Below are 23,884 nucleotides of genomic sequence, written 5' to 3' on the forward strand. Positions count from 1 at the left end.
TGGGTCTGAGAAGCCCTAACTCTGACCTCAAGACACATGTCCCCCACCTCTCAGCTTTGCTTAATTGGGTTACAGGAATTAGTCTCTAGAAACAGAGAAACTACATTCTCCTCACTCCTAAGCCTCTAAAGAAGAGGTCAAGCGAGGTCGCCCCTGCTTGACCTGGTGAGGATAGCCAAGCAAGGAAAATAGCTTCTTGGAGGATATGATAGGGCAGGCCAGTGCAGGGCAGACAGGAAAAGACAACAGAAGTCAGATCTGGGACAGCTGGAGGAGGATGCCCCCAAAAGGTGCCTGGCACATAGGAGGCACCTGCTAATTATTTACGGATTGCATCAATGAATCTCAGAGGTTGGGGGCGGGGACTCATTTTCAGAGAAATGCAATTAAAACTGCAGTCAGAAACCATCTTTCACCTACGGGATAGGCAAAGATCAGAAAGCTTGAGAAGATTTTGTGTTAGTGAGGGTGTAGGAAATAAACCTTTGCATGCCCTGCTGAGGCAGCAATAAATGGGTAGCTTCTGTGCAAGGCAATCTAGCAATATCGATCAACATTATAAATGTGTGTAATTTGCAGGCAAGCAATTTCACTTCTGGGGATTTATCCTGCAGGTACACATGTGTGCAAAGTGGCCTGTGTACAGTTGCTTATAATTGTAGAAGATAAAAAATAACAAGGAACTGGCAAAATTGATGATGGTTTATCCATCCAATTAAATATCATGAATTATAGTATGGACTGATCTGCAAGATAAATTATTTCAAAAAACTAGAGAAAGAATAGCTGGTGTAGTATGGTACCATTTGTGTGAACAATAAAAAACAGTGTGTGCATGTTTGTATGCTATCATTTGTGTGGGAAGAAAAATACATATTTGCTTATATAACATAGAATATCTGGAGAAGGAAACAGGAGAAAACTTCCTCGGTTTGCCTCCAGGAGGGCGATCTGGGTAGTTGCGGAGCAGGTACATTGTACACATGCTCATTTGTTCCTTTAAAATTTTACACTATGTACAAGTAGTACTTACGAAAACATTTTTAATATAAACAAATTTAAAAGAAGAGAGAGAGACTTATGGCTGTTTCCTCCAACAGGGATCCCCGGGGCAGCACGGTCCCTGCGAACTGGTCTACAGCGCCCCCTGCTGCTGTTTGTGAGTAAGTACTGAAAAGTGGGTGTAGGGGGGTGACCCGCAGGGGATTCAAGGGAACCGTGAGGCCTCTTGGGGGAAAAACAAAGAAAGAATAGTGTACGCTGTTGGAGCTGCGGGAGGTGAGAAAGGAAGGACAGGGTGTGCCCTTTGGCATCTGAGGTACAGCAGGAGGGGCACCGGAAATGAGCAGTCCTAGGTTCAAGTCCTGATTCTGCCCTCGCTGGCTGTGTGCCCTCGGACACACGACCCTCTTAATAAGTCTCAGCTCTTGCCCCGTAAATAAGGCTAATAATTTCTACCCCTAGGGTTGTTGTGAAGATCAAATAGGGTACAGAATGTGAACAGTGGTTTAGAATTGGAAAAGTGCTATACAAATGCTAAGGGATTATTTTAAATTAGCCCCCCTCATTTTATGAGAAAATAAGAGGTAGTATAGGGCAGTGGTTAAGACGAGGACTCTGGAGCCAGAACTGCCTGAGTTGTAAGCCCAGCTCCACCGCCCACTGGATGGAACCATCTAGGGTAAATTACTTGCTTTGAAGACCTCCGTTTTTCCATCTGTGAAATTGGGTTAACAACATTTCCAAAGGATTGTTGTGAGGATTGAGTGAATACGAATATGTAAAGCATTTGGAATCGCGTCTGGCACACATTAAGTGCTAGGTAAGCATCTGCTATTACTGATTTCTTATAATGTATGCAGTGCTTATGTGCTTTATGTAGGTGCTTGATAAATGTTAGCTAGTCTTACCATTTTATATGTGAAGAAATTGAGGCTTGGAGAGGGGATGTAACTTGCCCAAGCCACCCAACTAATGAATAGTAATAATTCCAGAACCTTCTGGACATGAGTGCTCTAGTTTAGAGGGCATTTCCAGGTGGGGCTGTGTTTAATCTTGGCAACCTGAATTAGAGCTGGACTGGATGGGGGATGGAGGAAGGGGGGACCATGAGGAAGATGGTCTGGGAGGAAGATGTGGAGAGGAAGAGGGCTTGTGGGGAGACCCAGGGGCACGCTGTGGCAGGGTCTGTGAGAATTTAGCAAAGAGATATAGCACTAATAGGAAGCTGAGTGGGCATTAGGAGTCCAGGACACTGGAAGGACTTTAGGGGAGAAGATCAAGGAAGGGGGATTTTCAGCCAATTTCCTGGTGGGGTGTGGGTAGGAATGGACAACATGATGATAATTATCATCCTCACTATGAATAAATATTTCCTGAGAAAGGCAATATGGTGTAGTGGGAAGAACACTAACAAGGGGCTTCCCTGGTGGCGCAGTGGTTGAGAATCTGCCTGCCAGTGCAGGGTACACGGGTTCGAGCCCTGGTCTGGGAGGATCCCACATGCCACGGAGCAACTAGGCCCGTGAGCCACAACTACTGAGCTTGCGCGTCTGGAGCCTGTGCTCCGCAATAAGAGAGGCTGCAATAGTGAGAGGCCCGCGCACCGCGATGAAGAGTGGCCCCTGCTCGCCGCAACTAGAGAAAGCCCTCGCACAGAAACGAAGACCCAACACAGCCAAAAATAAATAAATAAATAAATAAATTTAAAAAAAAAAACAAAAAAAAAAACCACTAACAAGTATTTTGTTCATCATCTACTCTGTGCCAGGCTGTCAACCAGAGAGTTAAGAGACTGCTATTTGCTAACTAGGTGCCCTGAGGCAGATTACTAAACCTTCAGAGCCTCTGTTTTCACAACAGGCATCGTGATACTTACCTGGCAGGATTCTCATGAAAAATGAAATTAGGCGGTAATGAACGTGAAAGCCACGCACAGTGCCTGGTAGCCTGTGGGGCTCACAGGTGTTAGCTGAATTTGAGTTGAGCATCTATATGTAGGGGACTGAGCCAGGTGCCATGAGGGATACAGGAAGGGCTTAGAGTCCAGTTGGAGAAACAGGACAGATGCATAAAATATTTAAACACAAAACGTAAAAACAGTCACTGTCGTACATTTCAAGGACTGGAAATGAGCAGCATCTACCAAGGGCGGGGCCACTGAAGGGGGCTCCCCGAAGACGTGTAAGGGAGACCTTGAGGGACCTAGTCAAGTGGAGAAGGCGGTACAGCCCAGGTGGAGGAGAGCAGAGGGAAGGTGCGGGACGGTCGAGCAGTGAGCAGGAACAAGTGTTTCCTGAGCATCTGCTCTGTGTCAGTCACCACACCAGGGGCTTTCCCAGATCTAATCTTGCTGGATCCTCACAGCAACTTGTGAGGTACTCATCTCTCTCCTCATTTCATAAACGAGAAATGCTGAGACTCAACAATAACAACACTTGCTAATGGTCACCTTTAGTAAACGAAGAACCAAAACTCAAAGCCAGAACTCTGACCACAAAATCCACATACAGGGATAAAAGTTAGAAATATCAGGCTAAGGGAATCTGTGTTGTACTCACACTCATTCGTTCATCAATTAATATTTATTGAGTGTTTACTATGCTCTAGGCATCGTGCTGTGTGCTGGCTGGGCTACCGTGAACAAAACAGATCCCCGCCTTAATGGGGCTTTATGGCTTGGAAGATTGGGCAGATTTTACATAAATCCACAGCCAAATAAATGCTAGTTTTCTGTGTCCTGGGCCTTGGAATGGTTTAAATGGAAATGGAATATCTTTCCTGAATGGCTCCTTTGAAATTTCGATGTAAGGGAATGATATGAAAGGTAGGCATTTACATTCTTCTAACAAGTGTACATGGAATGTTCTCCTTATGTCCTACTAGTGCTGGGGCTATGGCCATGAATAACATAGATCAAGCCTTGGCCTCACGAACCGTGAGTTGTAAAGGACACAGACAACAAACAAACGAATAAGTGTATAAGATAATAACAGATTGTAATTTTTGTTATCTTCCATTCATGGCTAGTGACGTAAGTTTTCCTCTTTAAAGAACTATGTTAACATTTAAAAAGTGAATTAATTTCAATAAAATATATTAAGTAAATAATTTTTTTTGAAAAAAGAGAGAGAGAGGGTGCTATGCAAGAGAATAACGCAGGACCTAAGGAAGAAACTAAAGATCACGTGAGGGAGCCTTGGGAAGGCGAGAGGGTGCCAAGGTGAGGCTGGAGAAGCGGCACAGCCCTGCCACTCACACCCTCGTACACCACACACACGTTCAGAACTTTGGGCTTGATCCTAACTCAAGGAGAAACCAATGAGGGGTTTTAAGCAGGGGAGTGACGTGATCCAGCTGAAGTCTGAGAAAGCTCATTCTGGGATGCTATAGGGAATAGGGTTGAAGTGGCCGAGGATGGAGGTGGCAGCAAATTGCAGTTGTCTTAGAAGGCTGGTGACTTGGACTGGGGTGGAAGTATAGCTGAGGAGTAGCAGTGTGAGGTAGGTCTTGATGACGAATTGGCTATGAGAAGGGTAAGGAGAGTGTATTGTCAAGGTTGACAGGAAATGCCATTTCTGGGATGGGAAAGACTGGAAGGAGAGCAGATTAGGGGCAACAGGGGGTAGATCAGGGGTTTACAGCAATGTGGGCCAAGAGAAAATTTACTTTGAGAATATTCAATCCTGTTACAAAAGATAAGTAAGTGTGTAGTTTGTAAAACATGAGTGAAATATTTTAAGATGTTTTAAGTAGAGATAAGTAGCTAGTAAGCAAAATGTTAGATGTATGCAGAAGTCATTGTTAGCACATAGTTAAGTAGTTAGCAAGTAGAGCGTGTGTATGTGTGTGTGTGTCTGTGTGTCTGTGTTATATGTAGATAGGAATCAGTTCATGTTGGTTTCTTCTTTTTTTTTTTTAATTTATTTTTGGCTGCGTTGGGTCTTTGTTGTTGTGCACAGGCTTTCTGCAGTTGTGGTGAGCGGGGGCTCCTCTTTGTTGCGGTGAGCGGGCTTCTCATTGCGGCGGCTTCTCTTGTTGCGGAACACGGGCTCTAGGTGCGCAGGCTCAGTAGTTGTGGCGCGCAGCCTAAGCTACTCCTCAGCATGTGGGATCTTCCCGGACCAGGGATCGAACCCGTGTCCCCTGCATTGGCAGGTGGATTCTTAACCACTGCGCCACCAAGGAAGTCCCCGTGTTCAGTTATTCTTTTACTGAATCACTAGACTATAAGAATCTGAGGGCAGAATCAATGTCCCTCTAGAGTAGCAGTTTTTAGACTTTTAAAAATCATAACCCATAGCAAGAAATATATTTTACATATGTCCCAGATCACATATACTTATAAAAATATATAAGTGAAACAAAGGTTTCTCAAGACAGTACTTACAGGCTTCCCTGGTGGCGCAGCGGTTAAGAATCCACCTGCCAATGCAGGGGACACAGGTTCGACCCCTGGTCCAGGAAGATCCCATATGTCGCGGAGCAACTAAGCCCATGCGCCACAGCTACTGAGCCTGCACTCTAGAGCCAGCGAGCCACAACTACTGAAGCCTGCATGCCTAGAGCCCATGCTCCACAACAAGAGAAGCCACCGCAATGAGAAGCCCGCGCACTGCAACGAAGAGTAGCCCCCGCTGGCCACAACTAGAGAAAGCCCGCACGCAGCAACGAAGACCCAATGCAGCCAAAAATAAATTAAAAAAAAAAAAAAAGAAGACAATACTTACTCTTCCTACCAGCCATGCACTCTGATCTTTCCTATTTGATTCTCTATTTTCTTTTTAAATGCCGGTTACATCTCACTAATTGATTTTACAACTCACTAATGTATTGTAACTTGCACTTTGAGAAACTGTTAACAAGCGTGTGGAAAGGTATAAGAACAAAAAGCTGGGTTTGAGCCCCACTTCAGCCATTAGCTGTGTGGCCACAGGCAAATTACTTTGTCTCTCTGGGCTTCATTTTTCTTATCTGGAAAATGAGGAAATTAGACTTAATGATTCCTTAACTTCCTTCCAGCATTAAGATCTTTTAGCTCATCAATACCCCCAGTGCTCCACACACGCCTTCACCCCCCAAATACACTCAAACATAGCCCCCAAGATTGGGCTCCTGTTATCATTGATGGAATGAATATGTCACCTAGGAGGCCAGTCCGATAAAGTGTCATCTAATAAAAATAGTTATTGAAGTTAGTGCTTATCTAACATCTGCTTGGAGGAAAAGTCTTATAGCCATTTTACAAATTGTCAGTGCATTTGACCAAATTTGGTCATTATCATTACTTATTACCTCTCCGAAGTCTTTATCATGCAGTTAAATGATGATAATGGCTTGATAATTTACAGCAAACTGTAACCATGATGTTACAAAAAACTTACAAGCAGGTAAGAAAGATGCTATCATTATAACCCCCCCTTTTTTTCACAGATGAGGAAACGTACTAGGACCAAGTGTCTTGTCTGGTCACAAAGGTCACACAAACTGCTAAGTGGCGTTGCTGCATTATGAACCCATGCCTTCTGCTTCCACATCTGGGGCCTCTGTCCCTGAGAACACAGATCCAGGACCACACCATCCCAGATGTGGCCTGTCTTTCTGCACCTGTGAGGGGGAGGCGAGGCTGTGTGATTAGGATTTGCTGATGTACCCCAACCCTGCCATGCCATACTCTGCAACCCATCTGATCTGTGTCCCATTTATTTTCCTTTCCACTTTAAAATGTGAGTCTCTTCTGAGGGAAAGCCAATCCACGTGTTTCTGAATTGTTTACACTTAATTTCTTCAAATAGCATTCTCTGACATCCCTGAGCTTCACACAGTTTCTAGAAGACAGGACATTGGGAGATGCTGTGTGAGCAGATCGAGAAGAGATGGCACACCCAAACACCCCCTTAGGAGAATTATGTCTCCCTTTCTTACAGTTGAGGCTGCACCTGGCTTCAACTCCAGATACCAGCTCCAGCTCTAGCCAAGGAGACAGTTAAAACAGCTGGGCCAGCCAGCATGGGACTCCATCCAGAATATAGATTATAATGGAGCAAGGAATGACGTTGGTCCTTGATAGCTTGGTCAGGGCATGAAATAAGGTCCTGTGTGAGAGAAGAGGGATTCTTTGGTGCTTATTGGCTATCCTAACCATATACTTCAGCAGGAGGGCTTAGATGTTTCCTCTAAGCAAACCTGACTATAACAATAGAAGTGAACTGGGATAACATGATGGGTAGCCCTTGATGGAGGGAATATATGGAGACAACACAGCACTCTAGAAAGTGCCGTGTAGTCAGGCAGACTTGACTTCAAAGCTTGTATCTGACATTAAGCCCAGGCACTTTAGGTAAGTTGCTTAACCTCTGTGAATATATAGCATCAGTAAACCACCACTCCAGACTGTTGTAAGAATTAAATGGTATGACAAGACAGTTAATAGACACTTAACAAATGACAACTAATGGTTTCATATTATCTGAAAGTAAAAGACTGTGTGTTGAATTCCCTCTTAACTCTCATTTAAATCATGCTACAGGCAGTCTCTGAGACACCCTGCTGAGTCCAATATGGAAATTTTGATAACCATCAATCAACAATAATTTAATGAGAACGTGACAGTGTAAATCCAGAGCCAGATGCTCTGAGGGTGGACTGGAGAAGAGAAAAAAAAGTAGCAGGTCTACAAGGCTGTTGAGGACACATAACACAAGTCGCAGATGCTTGAGAAAAATCACAAAGCAATTTAGCAGATTAACAGAATCCAAGTTGAGTTTGGGCTACTGGGGATACGGAAGCAAGCTTGGAGTATGCAGAAGCAAGCTTGGGGGATGCAGAGGCATGCTGGAGTAAGGCCTTAATCAGGAAAGTCTTCTCTATGATTCTGAACTTGGGCTTGAATTTTAAGCTTCCTTAATACACGGTAGACATGAAACCTGAGGTTTTATAATAAAAGCTGAATTTTTTGTGTTAAAAATTTATGGATGGGGAAAGGAGGAAAAACTGTTTAGTGGGATAGGGTTTCCTTTTAGGGTGATGAAAATGTTTGGGAACCAGATAGAAGTGGTGGTTACTCAACAATGTGAATGTCCTAAGTGCCACTGATTTTTCACTTTAAATTGGTTAACTTTAAGTTACATGAATTTCACTTCAATTTAAAAACTTGTGGAGTAATAACCTAAATGAGAAAATAATTTGAAAAAGAACAGATATATGTATATGTATAACTGAATCACTCTACTGTACACCTGAAACTAACACAAAATTGTTAATCAACTATACTCCAATATAAAATTAAAAAAATTTTTTTAAACTTGTGGAAATAAAAACTAATATTTTTAAAGGAGTAGCCCTACCAGATGTTAGAATTTTATTTATTTATTTATTTATTTATTTATTTATTTATTTATTGGCCACACCACACGGCTTGCAGGATCTTAGTTCTCCTACCAGGGATCCAACCTAGGCCCCCGGCAGTGGAAGTACAGAGTCCTAATCACTGGACCACCAGAGAATTCCCTAGAAAATATTTTTAAGCTACAGAAATTAAAACAATGTGTTATTGACACAGGAATAGAAATAGATAGATCAAGGGAACAGAGTAGAGTCCAAAAGTAGACTCAAATGTATTTGGGAAATTAGTATTCACTAAATTAGACAGTTAAAATTAGTGCAGAAAAGACGAACTGTTCAATTGTTCAATAAATGCTGTTGGAACAATTGCTAACTATTTGGGAAAAAATTAAAGCTAGACCCATACCTCACAGTTTATACCAAAATGAATTCCAGATGGGTTAAAGGATTAAATGCAGGAGAAGGGAAGCATGAGAGTTCTAGAAGGAAAATATGGTAGCACTTTGTATAAGTGAGGGGTGAGGGGTTTTTTTTGTTGTTGTTTTTTTAATAGGCTTGACATGAAGCCCTGGAACCAAAAAAAAAAAATTGATCAATTTGACCACACACACAAAACACAGAAATGAAAGCACATTCTGTATGGCAAAAATTAATATAAATAAGTTTGAAAGACAAATGACAAATTGGGAGAACATTTGCAACTCTTACAATAGATAACTAATTTCTCCAATATACAAAGACTTTTACGAGTTAATAAGAGAAAGCCAATCATTTCTATTGAAATGAGCAAAAGAATGGATAATTTTTAAAAGAAAACCTGAAAGGTCACTAGATATTGAGGATATGTTTAACCTTATTAGTAATCAAAGAATTATAAATAAAATCAAAAAAGAAAGTGTATTTATTCCTTACCAAATTGATGAAGAAAAAAAATTTATTCCCAGACAATAGATCCTCTCTGCACTTTTGGTAAACTTATGAAATAGTACATAGAACTTTCCTGGAGGGCATTTTGGCTTGTGTATCAACATATTAAACGAATTTACTCTTCAACTCAGAAATTCCACTATTATGACTTTATCATTAAGAGTTAATAAGACAAGTGAACAAAAATAAAAGGTGAAAATTGGGGGGAAAAAAACCTAAATGTTAAAGCAGGGCTTCCCTGGTGGCGCAGTGGTTAAGAATCTGCCTGCCAATGCACGGGACACCAGTTCGAGCCCTGGTCTGTGAAGATCCCACATGCCGCGGAGCAACTAAGCCCGTGCCCCACAACTACTGAGCCCGTGTGCCACAGTTACTGAAGCTCACGTGCCTAGAGCCCGTGCTCCGCAACAAGAGAAGCCACCGCAATGAGAAGCACTCGCACCACAAGGAAGAGTAGCCCTGCTCATCGCAACTAGAGAAACCCCGCGCGCAGCAATGAAGACCCAACCCAGCCAAAAATAAATAAAATTTATTTTAAAAAATCGATCAATCAATCAATCAATCGAGGGCTGACCCATATTACTGGGATACTATGCAGTCATTAAAAAAACTATATACTTTGATATAAGTACCATGATATTGGTTGAAAAAAGTAAGTTGCAGAATCATCTTACACCATACTGTGACCTCATTTTTGTAAACAAAAAAAAATTAAAAACTGTATATTGCTTACTTTTGTTTTGTATCAAAAGTAAAAATGTCTGGCAGGATACATACCAAATTATTAACAGTAGATACTCTTAGAAGGGAGTGGGGAAGATGGGCGGAAGAAACTTATATTTTACCTTGTGTATTTCTGTAGTGTCTCAAAATGTTTTAAGGAAAGCATGTATTACTATTATAATCAAATAATACCACTGTGAGGATTAATTATAAATTATAGAACATTTGTATAAGGGAATATTTCAACGGACTATAGATAGATAGATAGATAGATAGATAGACAGATAGATAGATAGACAGATAGGTATCCTTCTAAGTCTATAGATAGAAAGATCTCCATAAGATATTGTCTGGTGAAAATGGGGTACACATCACAATGTGTCCCCATCGCTTTATAACATTTTCCAAAGAAACAACGTAGTAACTAAGAGCCCCAAAGGGAGGGGGATTTTTTTTTAATTCTAAATCTAATGAAACACACATACACAAAGATGTACATGAGTGTGATAGCATATGAACTCACCTACATAAATTGTGAATTGTAATTTCACAATTGTCAGAACAGAAACTAAAAATAAAAATAATCTTTGAGTACCATCTCATGGAGATATTTACCACTACCATGTTCAATTATGCCCAGTATTTCTGTTTGTGATATGTGGAGGAAAATTAGTATGACATGATATGTACTTTCTATTATGTGTGTGTGTGTGTGTGTGTTTGTGGGTGTGTGTGTACACATATACATGGAAGAGAGGGATTGAAGGCTTTGACAGTATGGTGGGATTTCTGGGCATATTTTTCTTTTTTCTTTAACCTATTTGTCTAACCTCTCTACAACAAGCAGTGTTACCTTTGTAAACTGAAAATAAACATTTTTAAGAAAGAAGTGAAAATTAAGGTAAAATGTATATATATATCTTTCAGTTTTTTAGTAACTGTTCCCAGCGTGGGCAATTCCTGAAAATGTTTTCTAATAGAGCACTGGTCAAAGAATACATCAAGGTCATGATCCATGCGACCCCCTCTTCCCCACCCAATGTTTGACATTTTCCTAGAGCCAAAAAGAAAGCTCAAACAACAAAAATAAATAATCAAGATGGGGGGTGTGTGAGACTGGGAGTACTGGGTAAACAAAAGCAGTTGAACTCTCCAGGCGAGGTTTGATCTTAATACCCAGTGGGGTGACCTGCAAACAACATCACCACAATCCCCTTAACTCCCTTTGAAGATCATTTAGCAGCTCTCACTAGTACAGAAAATAGCTTCCCACCAGGGCTAATCACATGGAGTCCTTCTTTCTCCTAAATTAGAACAGATAACCAGACAAAACCACATCGCATGTGGGCAAGTCCCATCCAAGTACTGTTTATTTGAGGATTTTATCTGTACAACACCAAAACTGCTCCATAATTGGTGGAATTTACTCCACTCACAAAAATGAAGTTAGTTAGGTACGTCAATAAAATATCAACATGGGCTTCCCTGGTGGCGCAGTGGTTAAGAATCCGCCTGCCAATGCAGGGGACACGGGTTCATTCCCTGGTCCGGGAAGATCCCACATGCTGCAGAGCAACTAAGCCCGTGCGCCACAACTACTAAGCTTGTGCTCTAGAGCCTGAGAGCCACAACTACTGAGCCCGTGTGCCACAGTTACTGAAGCCCACGTGCCTAGAGCCCGTGCTCCGCAACAAGAGAAGCCACCGCAATGAGAAGCCCGCGCACCGCAATGAAGAGTGGCCCCCACTTGCTGCAACTAGAGAAAGCCTGTGCGCAGCAACGAAGACCCAACACAGCCAAAAATAAATAAATAAATCAACACGACCCATTAAAAAGTGGGAAAATTTCAGGGACAATGGAGAGGGAAAGAGAGAATGTTCTTGGTTTTCTGGTTTTTTTTTTTAAAGGTGGAAATTTTTTATACCAGTGTCTTGAGTTACTCTACATAATACTAAATAACTGACTTTGATTTTCAGTTCAAGAGATCATTATTTGGGGGGAATTCCCTGGCGGTTCAGTGGTTAGGACTCTGTGCTTTCACTGTCGAGGGCTCAGGTTCAATCCCTGGTCAGGGAACTGAGATCCCGCAAGCCATGTGGTGTGGCCAAAAAAAAAAAAAAAGAGAGATCATTATTTTTTTTCTTCTAGTAAATATAACTAGGCTTCCTAAATCAAACAGTTGTTTGTATATTGTATGCACATAAATTTAGTGGGCAAAAAAAAACCCCAAAAAGCGTAGTTTGTAGGAAAAACTGTTGTTTCAGAGTCATACTCATGGCTTAGCGCTTTCAACTGGTTCTTGAGTGAGCATTGGTGTAAGGTTCCCACCATTGGTCCATACCACATTAAAAAGTACGATCCAGCAAATCTTTAAAAAAAAAAAAAAAGGTGGGAGACTTCACTCTTAACCACATTGTCTCCACATATGAAGTCTTTACTTTTCATCCCTCTTCCACCCAATTCCATTCAGCCTCAGAGCTATGCCATCTCTTTTCAGGAGTGAAAAAATTGCAGAGAGGGCTGCTAAAACATTTATTTCATAACACAGTTATTATGAGTTAGTTAGATTTCTGGTTATGTAGTTATTACCATGACTGCTGTGACAATGGCCATGATCCCTCCCTCTTACTTGAAAGGTTGCAGGAAGCCAGGCTTGTCTGTCTTTAAGATACAGAAGGTGATAGGCAGGAGTTTAAGAAGTATGGGGTTTTGTTTACAACTAGGAATCTTGCAAAATTGAAGTGAATCTACAGGACCAAAGTCATTATTACCTCAACTAGTAGATGAGCAAGTTCCATCAGGATATTCCCTAGTTTTTCATACTTAGACCAGAAGAGGTAAAATTACATAATAGTTTGCCTTTTGAATATGACGATAATATTTAGTACAATAGACACTTGTTTTCTAAAAGTGTAGACAGATCTGCAATGCTATATCCACACTCTCTCATCTACTCACACTTTGACCATGTTTGAAAAACAGCTGGCTGGCATTACGAGGACACATTGTGGTGACATTAGTGGAAAGTTCTAATCTTCTCAGCCAAATGACCGCTGAAGAATACCCATTGTTTGAAATCAGGTAGACATTTGCTGGGAAATTTTTCTGAAAGCAAAGAGGGAAACAGTCACTAGCAAACAATGTTAATTTCATTGTCATGGAAAGCACTGGGAGGCTGGAGGTCAAGGTTCTGGCCCTGTTAACAGCTATGTGATCACAGACAAGCCAAATCATCTCTCTGAGCCTTGGCGTAAGAGGGGAATAATACCTTTTCTGCACAAAGACAGGGCTGGACCCAATCATCTCAAACTTCCCTGACCAAAGCTTTGGGAACCCCTGTCTCAGCTGAGTTAGTGTCTACTGTGATAATGGGATGGTGAAATTGTTCTTGATCTGGCTTACAGGGAGAAAAATAACAGCAATCAAATGCATCACCGTCTGTGGAGAAAAGGGAACTCTCCTACACTGTTGGTGGGAATGTAAGTTGGTGCAGCCACTATGGAAAACAGCATGGAGGTTCCTCAGATAACTAAACGTAGAATTACCATATGACCCAGCAATCCAACTCCTGGGCATATATCTAGACAAAACTATAATTCAAAAAGATACATGCACCCCTATGTTCATAGCAGCACTATTCACAATAGCCAAGACATGGAAACAACCTAAGTGTTCATCGACAGATGAATGGATAAAGAAGATGTGGTAGGGCTTCCCTGGTGGCGCAGTGGTTGAGAATCCGCCTGCCAATGCAGGGGACACGGGTTCGAGCCCTGGTCTGGGAAGATCCCACATGCCGCAGAGCAACTAGGCCCGTGAGCCACAACTACTGAGCCTGCGCATCTGGAGCCTGTGCTCCACAACAAGAGAGGCCGCGATAGTGAGAGGCCCGCGCACCGTGATGAAGAGTGGCCCCCACTCGCCGCAACTAGAGAAAGCCCTCGCACAGAAACGAAGACCCAACACAGCCATAAATAAATAAATAAATAAATTTTTAAAAAAAGATGTGGTACATATATACAATGGAATACTACTAAGCCATAAAAAAGAATGAAATAATGCCATTTGCAGCAACATGGATGGACCTAGAGATTATCATACTAAGTGCAGTAAGTCAGAAAGAGAAAGACAATTGATACCATATGATATCACTGAAATACGACACAAATGAACTTATCTACAAAACTGAAACAGACTGACAGACAAAGAGAACAGACTTGTGGTTGCCAAGAGGGAGGGGGATTGGGGAAGGGATGGACTGGGATTTTGGGGTTAGTAGGTGCAAACTATTATATATAGAATGTATAAACAACAAGGTCCTTCTATATAGCATGGGGAATTATATTCAGTATCCTGGGATAAACCATTAAGGAAAAGAATATTAAAAAGCATCTATATATGTGTATAACTGAGTCACTTGGCTGTACAGCAGAAATTAACACATTGTAAATCAACTATACTTCAATAAAAAAGTAAATTTAAAAAAATGCATCCCCAACACCTGCATCATTCTTGAAATTCACCATTCAGTATTCACCAGCAGCCTCTTGGCTGAAAGGCAAGCAGTAGTTCTCATAGTGTAGTCCCCAAGACCAGCGGCATCAGCATCACCTCTAGACTTGTCAAAAATGCAAATTCTGGGGCTACACCCTAGATCTATTTAATTGGAGACTCTAAGAGTTGGGCCAATCTGCTTTTTAGCAAGCCTTCTAGGAAATTCTGATGTAGGCTGAAGTGTGAGAACCACTGAAATAGATAAAACTATTCAACTGATGGCTGATGCCAGCTATGTTGCTTATGACACAAAGCGTATTATTGTGGTAGATCAGAACAAGATGATTGACACAGAACATAGTTCCTAAAATTTGTATGGCTATAGCCACACATATAAAACTGGCATCTTACTCCAAAGGTCCTCAGCGTTTGTATGTTGAGGAGCTACTTTTTATTGTCCTGGAGTTCTTGAGTGTGTTTGTTATAAAACTCTAGGTACGCATACATGGAAGACTCTAAGTATACACAAAGAGAGAAAAAGCATTATTGTATATTCTCTTTTCTACCAAAGAAATTGGGGTAAACCTATGACAGTTGCTTCTAAATTTATGGGTAAATATCTAATTACCAGTCATGGATCTACATGATGCCAAAATATCTAGGTAAAAGATGAAATTTTATGCAAATAAAATATTTGGTACCATATAAGTTTTAAAATTCTGGTTTCAAAAACTTAAATTTGATCTCTTTAAAAAAAAAAGAGGGACTTCCCCGGTGGTACAGTGGTTGGGAATCCGCCTGCCAATGCAGGGGACACGGGTTCATTTCCCGGTCCGGGAGGATCCCACACACCGCGGAGCAACTAAGCCCTTGCACCACAACTACTGAGCCTGCACTCTAGAACCCGCAAGCCACAACTGCTGAGACTGTGTGCCACAACTGCTGAAGCCTGTGTGCCTAGAGCCCGTGCTCTGCAACAGGGGAGGCCACTGCGATGAGAAGTCTGCGTGTAGCAACTAAGACCCAGCACAGCCAAAAAATAAATTAATTAATTAATTAAAAAAAAAAAAGAAAACACAGTACTGGGAGGTGGCCTAGTGGTTAGGATTCCAAGCCTTCACTGCCGTGGTCCGGGTTCAATCCCTGGTCAGGGAACTGAGACCCTGCAAACCTTGTGGTGTGGCCAAATAAATAAATGTTTTTAAAAATAAAAATAACAAAATAAAAATTAAAAAACAGTACTGTGCTTCCCTGGTGGCGCAGTGGTTGAGAATCTGCCTGCCAGTGCAGGGGACATGGGTTCGAGCCCTGATCTGGGAAGATCCCACATGCCACGGAGCAGCTGGGCCCGTGAGCCACAATTACTGAGCTTGTGCATCTGGAGCCTGTGCTCTGCAACAAGAGAGGCCACAATAGTGAGAGGCCCGCACACCGCGATGAAGAGTGGCCCCCACTCGCCGCAACTAGAGAAAGCCCTAGCACAGAAACGAAGACCCAACACAGCCATAAATAAATAAATAAATAAATAAATAAATAAATAAAATTTTAAAAAAACCCAAAAAAACAGTACTAATGTAGTCCCATCTGCCCCACACTTTACTGATGATTTCCAAAAGATAGCAGCATTATCCTACATAGTAGGAAATTATCTCAATGATTGATGATTATGATGATGATTACATGAATAGATAATTATGAGATTATTAAGATGCTTTACTACAGACTGAGAATTAAAAACAAAGTGACTGTGATCTTATAAACGTCCCTTTCTCCAGGAGGCAATCTTTGCAGGAAACATGAGCTCTAGAGTCAGCTCTGGCACCACCAGCTCTGTGATTTGGACTTCTCATCCGTACATTTGAGGATTGGGTGAAATGATCATCAAGAGCCCTTACAGATCTAAAATTCTGTATTTCTATGGTTGTAGTATAGTAAGTCCCCTACATACGAACAAGTTCTGTTCTGAGAGCACGTTCGTAAGTCCAACAAAGTTAGCCTAGGTACCCAACTATCGGCTATATAGTACTGTACTGTAATAGTTTTATAATATTTTCACACAAATAATACATAAAAAACAAACACAAAAAATAAAGAAAACATTTTTGATCTTACAGTACAGTACCTTGAAAAGTACAGTAGTACAGCACAACAGCTGGCCTACAGGGGCTGGCATCAAATGAACAGGCAAGAAGAGTTACTGACCGGAGGAGGGAGAGGAGGTGGGAGATGGTAGAGCTGAAGGATCATCAGCAATAGGAGACAGAGGGCAAGCTGCAATTTCACTCACACCTGACGTTGATGGCACAGGTTCTAGCTCCTTTCTGGATTCAATTCTATCTACCTTCTTGAAAAAACGATCCAGTGATGTCTGGGGAGAACTGTACCGGCTATATCACCACTGCTTTTACTCTTGCTTCCAGACATCCTGGGCTTGAAATAAAGATCCTGTACTATTTACTCTATACAGTACTGTACCATAAAGTACACAAAAGCACAACCACTTGCAGAGGATGCACGCACGTGACAATATATGCCAGACCCCTGAACTAATTTACGTGATTGGATATGTGAACGCACGTTTGCATCTTTGAAAGTTTGCAACTTGAAGGTTCGTATGTGGGGGACTTATTGTAACTTCAATTGTTTTTATACTCTAATTTTGTGAGAAAGAAAAATTACTAACAAAGCTTTCAAGAAACAATTTTAGGTATATATTATTAACTCACCCCAATCTTATCTATAGGTCCAGTGCTGTACAATGGTTATAAGAGTTCAGGCTCTATTCTGAAGGCATTATAAGAGGATAAACCAAAAATTTTATGTAACAGTTATCATAATTCTGTTGTTGGGATTTCTGTTCTAATTGCATAAATATTTGCTAATGCATATATGGTATATAACAACTTTCATTTAACCACCATACGGAATAAACTGTAATACTCCGTTACCTGCTCTTTCTGATTAAGAGGGAGTTCAGTGAATCTCTCTGTCTTCTGGGGAGCTCAACAAGTTTTTATTTCTGGCAGTTCATTAACATTACTCAATCTTTGGATGACAAGGATAGAGATTATTGTCTCTAGGTTATAGATGGGGATGTGGAATCAGAAAAACTTAAAGCTATAAGGAACTTTAAAGCTTGACTAATTGGACCCTTTATTTTACAAGTGAGAAAAGTGAAACCAAGAGAAGGTAAAAGACAGAAATTTGGAGATCGTCTGGACAAGAGCTGGAACAAAACACTAGGTCACTTGATCCCCCAGCTTATTTCCCAACAGAAACCCCTGATAGATTTCCCTCTTGGTGCCCAATATTTAAGATGAGCTAGATAAGAAAAGCCAGGTTTGTTTAGGGTTTACCCATGTGAAAGGATTCCTGCCTCTTCCCATCCCCAGTCTAGGGTCTAATTTCAACTCAACTATAGAATCTAAGACACTTGTCCAAAGCGAGAGTTCTTTTTTTTTTAATTAATTTTTTTGGAGTATAGTTGCTTTACAATGTTGTGTTAGTTTCTGCTGTACAGCAAAGTGAATCAGCTGTATGTATGTGTGTATGTATATATGTATATATATATGTATATATATATGTGTATATATATATATATACACATATATATATACATATATGTATATATATATCTCCCCTCTTTTTTGGATTTCCTTCCCATTTAGGTCATCACACAACATTGAGTAGTGTTCACTCTGATTAGTTATCTATTTTATACATAGTAGTGTGTATATGTCAATCCCAATCTCCCAACTCATCCCCTCTTCCCCCCTTGGCATCCATATGTTTGGTAGACGTAGAGTGAGAGTTCTTAAATGAACAGAGATGTAAGACCCCTTCTTAACTTTGACAATGAAGTGTGGTTGAAATGAGGGGCAACATCTCTCAGTGGGGCCCCTTTTAGTCATTGATACTTCATAACACTGTTCAGGGAGTTTGCTTACAAACTAGCTCATATTAGAAAGTTAAACAGCCCTAGGTGTAATCCATAGAGCAAGGAAAAAAGGAATGAAGGTGCGTGTGTGTGTGTGTGTGTGTGTGTGTGTGTGTGTGTGTGTGTGTGTGTGAGAGAGAGAGAGAGAGAGAGAGAGAGAGAGAGAGAGAGAGGGAGAGAAAGGAGAGAGAGAAACTCCAGACTGGTGCCAATCTACTAAGGAATGATGTTATTATTATGGGTGGAAGGAGCAGGTTAAGGAAGGAAAGTCAGAAAGAACATGGTTGCCAAGGACTGTTATCAATTAACATTCTGGAAACCACAGCCATACTTTTCTTTGGGGAGACTATAAAATGAGACCATAAAGATTCATTGAGCCAACAAGGCTTTGCTTGCATATTGGTGCGGGCGGTAGGGAATAAGGATCAAGAGGCTCACAAAGGGATCCAGACGTCTGCTTTATTGGAGTGGAAAAACCATCATAGCAATTTCCACAATATATCTGGCAGGACAAGGTGTCATGGAAGCCAACTAAACTGGCTGAGAGTAGCCATAAGCTTCATAAAGAGAGAGAGAGTTTTAACTCAAGAGGTGTTGCTGAGTTGTGAAAGAAGCAGGCCAGCCCTAAATCATAGGCTCACATCTCAGTCTGATGGAAGTGTCAATCCTGGGTTCTCTTGTTTTCTGAGAAAGAAGGCCCCACCTTTGGAGAAACAAGCTATTGAACATCTCCCTGTTCCCTTTTGCTGGTTCCATAAATTCTTTGTGCCGCTCTGGAAGGCAAGAACATTTTTGGCCTGCCTCTTTGTGGCCTAAACAATGCATAGGTTAAATCTTGTAACCCCAAAATACTACTGAGATTTGGGCATAATGGTCAAGGAGTTGGGCCTAAAAGTTTAGCAAATGTTGGGAACAAAGAACAGGGTCAAGTTAAAAGCAGGGCCCTCTCCCAGGGAGTAAGCGGAAGCTGACAGTCTAGACTAGGGGCCAGCAAATTTTTTCTGTAAAGGATCAGGTAGTAAATATTTCAGACTTGCAGGCCATAGAGTCCTAGTCATAGCTACTCTTTTGCCATTGTAGAGCAAAGGCAACCGTAGACAATACATAAATAAATGAGTGTGCCCATGTTCCAATAAAACTTTATGGGCAGCGGAACTTGAATTTCATATAATTTTCATACCATTCTTTTGTAAAATTTATTTCCAACCATTTAAAAATTTAAAACCATTCTTAGCTCATGGGCCAAACAAAAATAGACAACAGATTTGGTCCACAGGCTATAGTTGCAAACTCATCTAATGTGGTCCAATAGATGTATGATGAGAGCCATGTATGTAACTTAAAATTTTCTAGTAACCCCATGTTAAAACTAGAAAGAAACAGGTGAAATTAATTTTAATAATATATTTTATTTAACCCAATATATCCAAAATATTATCATTTCAATGTTATCAATATAAACATTACCAATGAGATATTTTACTTCCCCTTTTTTCATACTAAGTTTCCAAAATCTGGGGTGTATTCTACACTTACAGCACGTCTCGATTCATTCTAGCCATATTCTAAGAGCTCAATAGCTACATATGGCTGGAGGCTACCATGTTGGACAGTGCATGTCTTGAACAGTGTTTTCAAACTTTAGCTTGTATCAGAATCACCTGGAGAGCTGTTAAAATACAGATTTCTGGGCCCCATCCCCAGAGCTTCTCATTTAGTAGATTTGGGGAAGGCCCCAAAACTTGAATTTCTAACAAGTTGCTAGGTGGTGTTGATGTTGTTGGTCTGGGGACCACACTTTGAGAACAAATTGTCTAGAAGCTGAGCAGTAGGAGATAGTAGAGAAGCATTAGGAGCCAGGTATATGTAAAAGCAAGAGGTAAAAAATGAACACTAAACAACAATGAGGTACCACTACACACTAAAATGGCCGGAATGCAAAACACTGACAACACCAAATGCTGGCAAGGATGTGGAGCAACAGGAACTTACATTCATTGCTATTGGGAATGCAAAATGATGCAGCCATTTTGGAAGACAGTTTGGCAGTTTCTTACAAAACTAAATATACTTTTACTATGCAATCCAGCAGTCATGCTCCCTGGTATTTAATTTTGTAGGCGTCCTAGGAAAGGACAGGCTGGAGAACTCTGCCTAATTAGGGGTCAGCTCAGAACCTGAGCAGGTTTTAAAGCTTTTGCAATGGAACAACTATTTCCAGGCTCTAATATAGAAATTCGGCTGCTGAAAGATTGGAAAACGGAGGTGGGCTGTGTGTTTTCAGGAAGATTCTATAAATCCAGAATCTACTTCCCACCTTAAGGGTACAAAATCATTCAATTTGAAAACCACATCTTTTGAGGAATGTCCTTTTTTTTTACCTTTTAGAGGGAAGCTTGCTTGCAGCAGTATAGCACAACACAAAGCTTTAATGGAACTTTAAAAATGGACCTCTTCTAAGTTCTCTAACTCTGTGGTCTAAATTAAAACTCTAGATCTTAATCAAAAAAAAAAGAAGAAGAAGAAGAAGAAGAAGCTGTTTTCCAGTCCCTTGGTGTCAAAAGACCTTTCATTCGATAGCCAGGGGATCCCTCAAATTCAAGAGAATTTTAAAGGCCTAAAGGAAATTTATAAAGACATCTTTTTAAAAATGTCTTTTTCTGGTGGCACTCGTTTATGAATCTTTTCTAACCTCTGGTTCCAATCAAACACTGAGAAATAGCAACTCAGTTTTGGAGAGCCATGTAACGGAGGTATTCAGAACATTTCAATTTACAGTGAAAACCCTAGTTCCATGCCTAATTCATAGCTTAAATATCAAATATACCCACATTAGAATCCATCCAAGAAATAAATGTGATACTTAGAAAAAGATCAGAATATTAAAAGATGAAAGAGAATGTTAATTCTGACCTTTGAAGGGATAAGAGAAGTATTTGCCATATGAAATGCACATTAATGTTATCTTTGATAAATATCAACTCAAGTAACTCCCCCCACTCCTAGTAGAAACATTTACTCAGCAAAGGTAAATGCATGAATTTTTCAGGGTCTCATCTCAAACTAAGTAGAAACCTACAAGTTTCCTGGAGCACAGATTAAGAGAGAATGACCTAGAACCCCATCTAACCGGAAGGGGAAAAGCAGAAACAAGCTTACTACCTACCAAGGAGGAAGCTCTAAAAATAATGCTAGAGATCCAGAAAAACACTAATTTGAGTATACAAAAAAGGAAAAGTAGTTTTAAATAGCTCTAATAAAGAGCATTTTGTAAGCCTCCCAACAAGCTATTAGAGGTTGAGAAATAGTATCTGGCAGCCCAGTTAAGTTCAAAAGGTATAATTTAAGGAGTTTAGTCCCTCAAATCAGAGAAGCCTGTGAAGAATTGCATGGTCGAAATCACAGCAGGTTTGCAGCCCATTTGAATTGTTGGACCAAGGGTCCATTGAGAAGCTGGAAAATTCATTTAATACAGATGTGAGCATATATAACAATTCTGCAGCGATTTAATTATATACTGATTTGAAATTATATGATGACTTTCTATGGAGGATTAATTCAGAGTTCTCTCTTTGGCATTGAGGTTGTGCCACTAATACACCTTGAACTTTCAAAACTAAGCACTTGGGGACTTCCCTGGTGGTCCAGTGGTTAAGAATCTGCCTTCCAATGCAGGGGATGAGGGTTTGATCCCTGTTCGGGGAACTAAGATCCCACATGCCGTGGGGTAACTAAGCCCACGCGCCCCAAGGAAAGATCCTGCACCAGCACAACTAAGACCTGATGCAGCCAAAAATAAATAAATAAATAAATTTTGTAAAAATAAGTGCTTGATTTGAACTGAAAGTTTTTCTCAGGAGAATAATGAAATACTATTTATTACTCAAAACATTTCTACAGGGCAGGCTGATTTTTTTTTAATGAAACCAACAATTTATTTTTCTTACAAAACAGAAGGTTTAAATATTTGTAAAAGTATAAAAAGGGCTTCACTAATGTAACTGAAGAGTACCACATTGTACATCGTCTTCCAGAGTTGCAAGAAGAAGAAGAAGGAGAAGGAGAAGGAGAAGAAATTAACCTTTAAATATATTTTGGAGGAGAAAGTCTGCATTCTGCAATAAATTTTCAGGATGGAATATGTTTAAATTGTTCTTAAAGAATGTTCTTAAATATCTTTTTTTTAAAAAACCAATCATAAATTCAGATTCACTTACTTATCCCAAAAATACCAAGAAAAAAATGAATTTATTACTTGAGGGCACCATAATTCTGAGCTGGATCAAAGTTACTGAAATGTGGTCATCTTATGTAAAGATATTCCCTGGTTGCTCCTATATAGGAACATTCAGTAAAGAGACAGGTCACCATTTCCCCCAAAACTTTAAATTCAGATGAAGGCAGAGAACACATAAAACAATTATTTGAGTATTTCTAACCCCTTCTCATTTTGGTCTGAGGTTTGTATATATCTTTAGGTAATATTGTGAAACCAATCCCATCCACCTCTCAACATACCCATTCAGAATGAGATCTTCCAAAAAACAAGTACAAGAGCTGAAAGAAAGAACTAACTACACACTGAATACTTGTTCTGCTCCATAACCAAAATGTTCCCTTTACTAATGTATTCACTTGAGTTCAATGGAGTGTTACATTTTCCTGTAATATTCATTTTCAAAACAAACCATATCAATACTAAACAAGACAGTACAATCTCAAAAATGAGCAAAGGACTTAAATAGATATTTTTCCAAAGAACATACACAAATGGTCAAGAAGCATGTGAAAAGATGCTTAACATCATTAGTCATAAGGGAAATGCAAATCAAAACCACAATAAGATACGTTACACCTTCTAGAATGGCTATTATTTTTTTTAAAAAAAAAGGAAAATAACAAGTGTTGGTGAGAATGTGCTAAATTGGGATCCTGGTGCATTGTTGTGGGAATGTAAAATGGTGCAGCTGCTGTGGGAAAATTTCGTGTGGAAAATGTTAAACAGAATTACCATATGACCCAACAATTCCACTCTCAGGTATATGTATATCCAAAAGAATTGAAAAAGGGAATCAAATAGATATTTGTACACTAATGTTCATAACAGCATTATTCATAACAATGAAAAGGTGAAAACAATCCAAGTGTCCATCAGCTGATGAATGGACAAAATGTGGTATACACATAAAATGGAATACTATTCAGCCATAAAATGGAGTGAAGTTCTGACACGTACAACAACATGGATGAACCTTGACATTATGTTAATAAGACAGTCACAAAAGGACAAATATTGTATGATTCCACTTATATGAACCTATCGGCTGCTCACCTTGGGCCAACATTTCAGGCAGGTTCATAATGACGGAAAGTAGAATAAAGGTTCCCAGAGAGTGGAGGGAAGGGGAAATAGGAGTTATTTTTTAATTGGGTACAAAGTTTCTGTTTGGGATAACGAAA

General features: G+C 40.2%; 1 protein-coding gene across 1 annotated transcript in view; it reads left to right on the plus strand.

Annotated features, from left to right (window-relative positions):
* Nucleotides 1-18,529, plus strand: part of GRN (granulin precursor) — a 257,459-nt gene extending 238,930 nt beyond the window's left edge. Inside the window, exon 14 of the transcript XR_014238887.1 lies at nucleotides 18,505-18,529. The gene's annotated coding sequence lies outside the window, so the exon portion shown is untranslated. The remainder of the gene's footprint in view (nucleotides 1-18,504) is intronic.
* The last annotated feature ends 5,355 nt before the right edge of the window (nucleotides 18,530-23,884 follow it).

Source organism: Balaenoptera borealis (genome assembly GCF_965194805.1).
Source record: "Balaenoptera borealis genome assembly, chromosome: 20".
NCBI classification, from domain to species: Eukaryota; Metazoa; Chordata; class Mammalia; order Artiodactyla; family Balaenopteridae; genus Balaenoptera; species Balaenoptera borealis.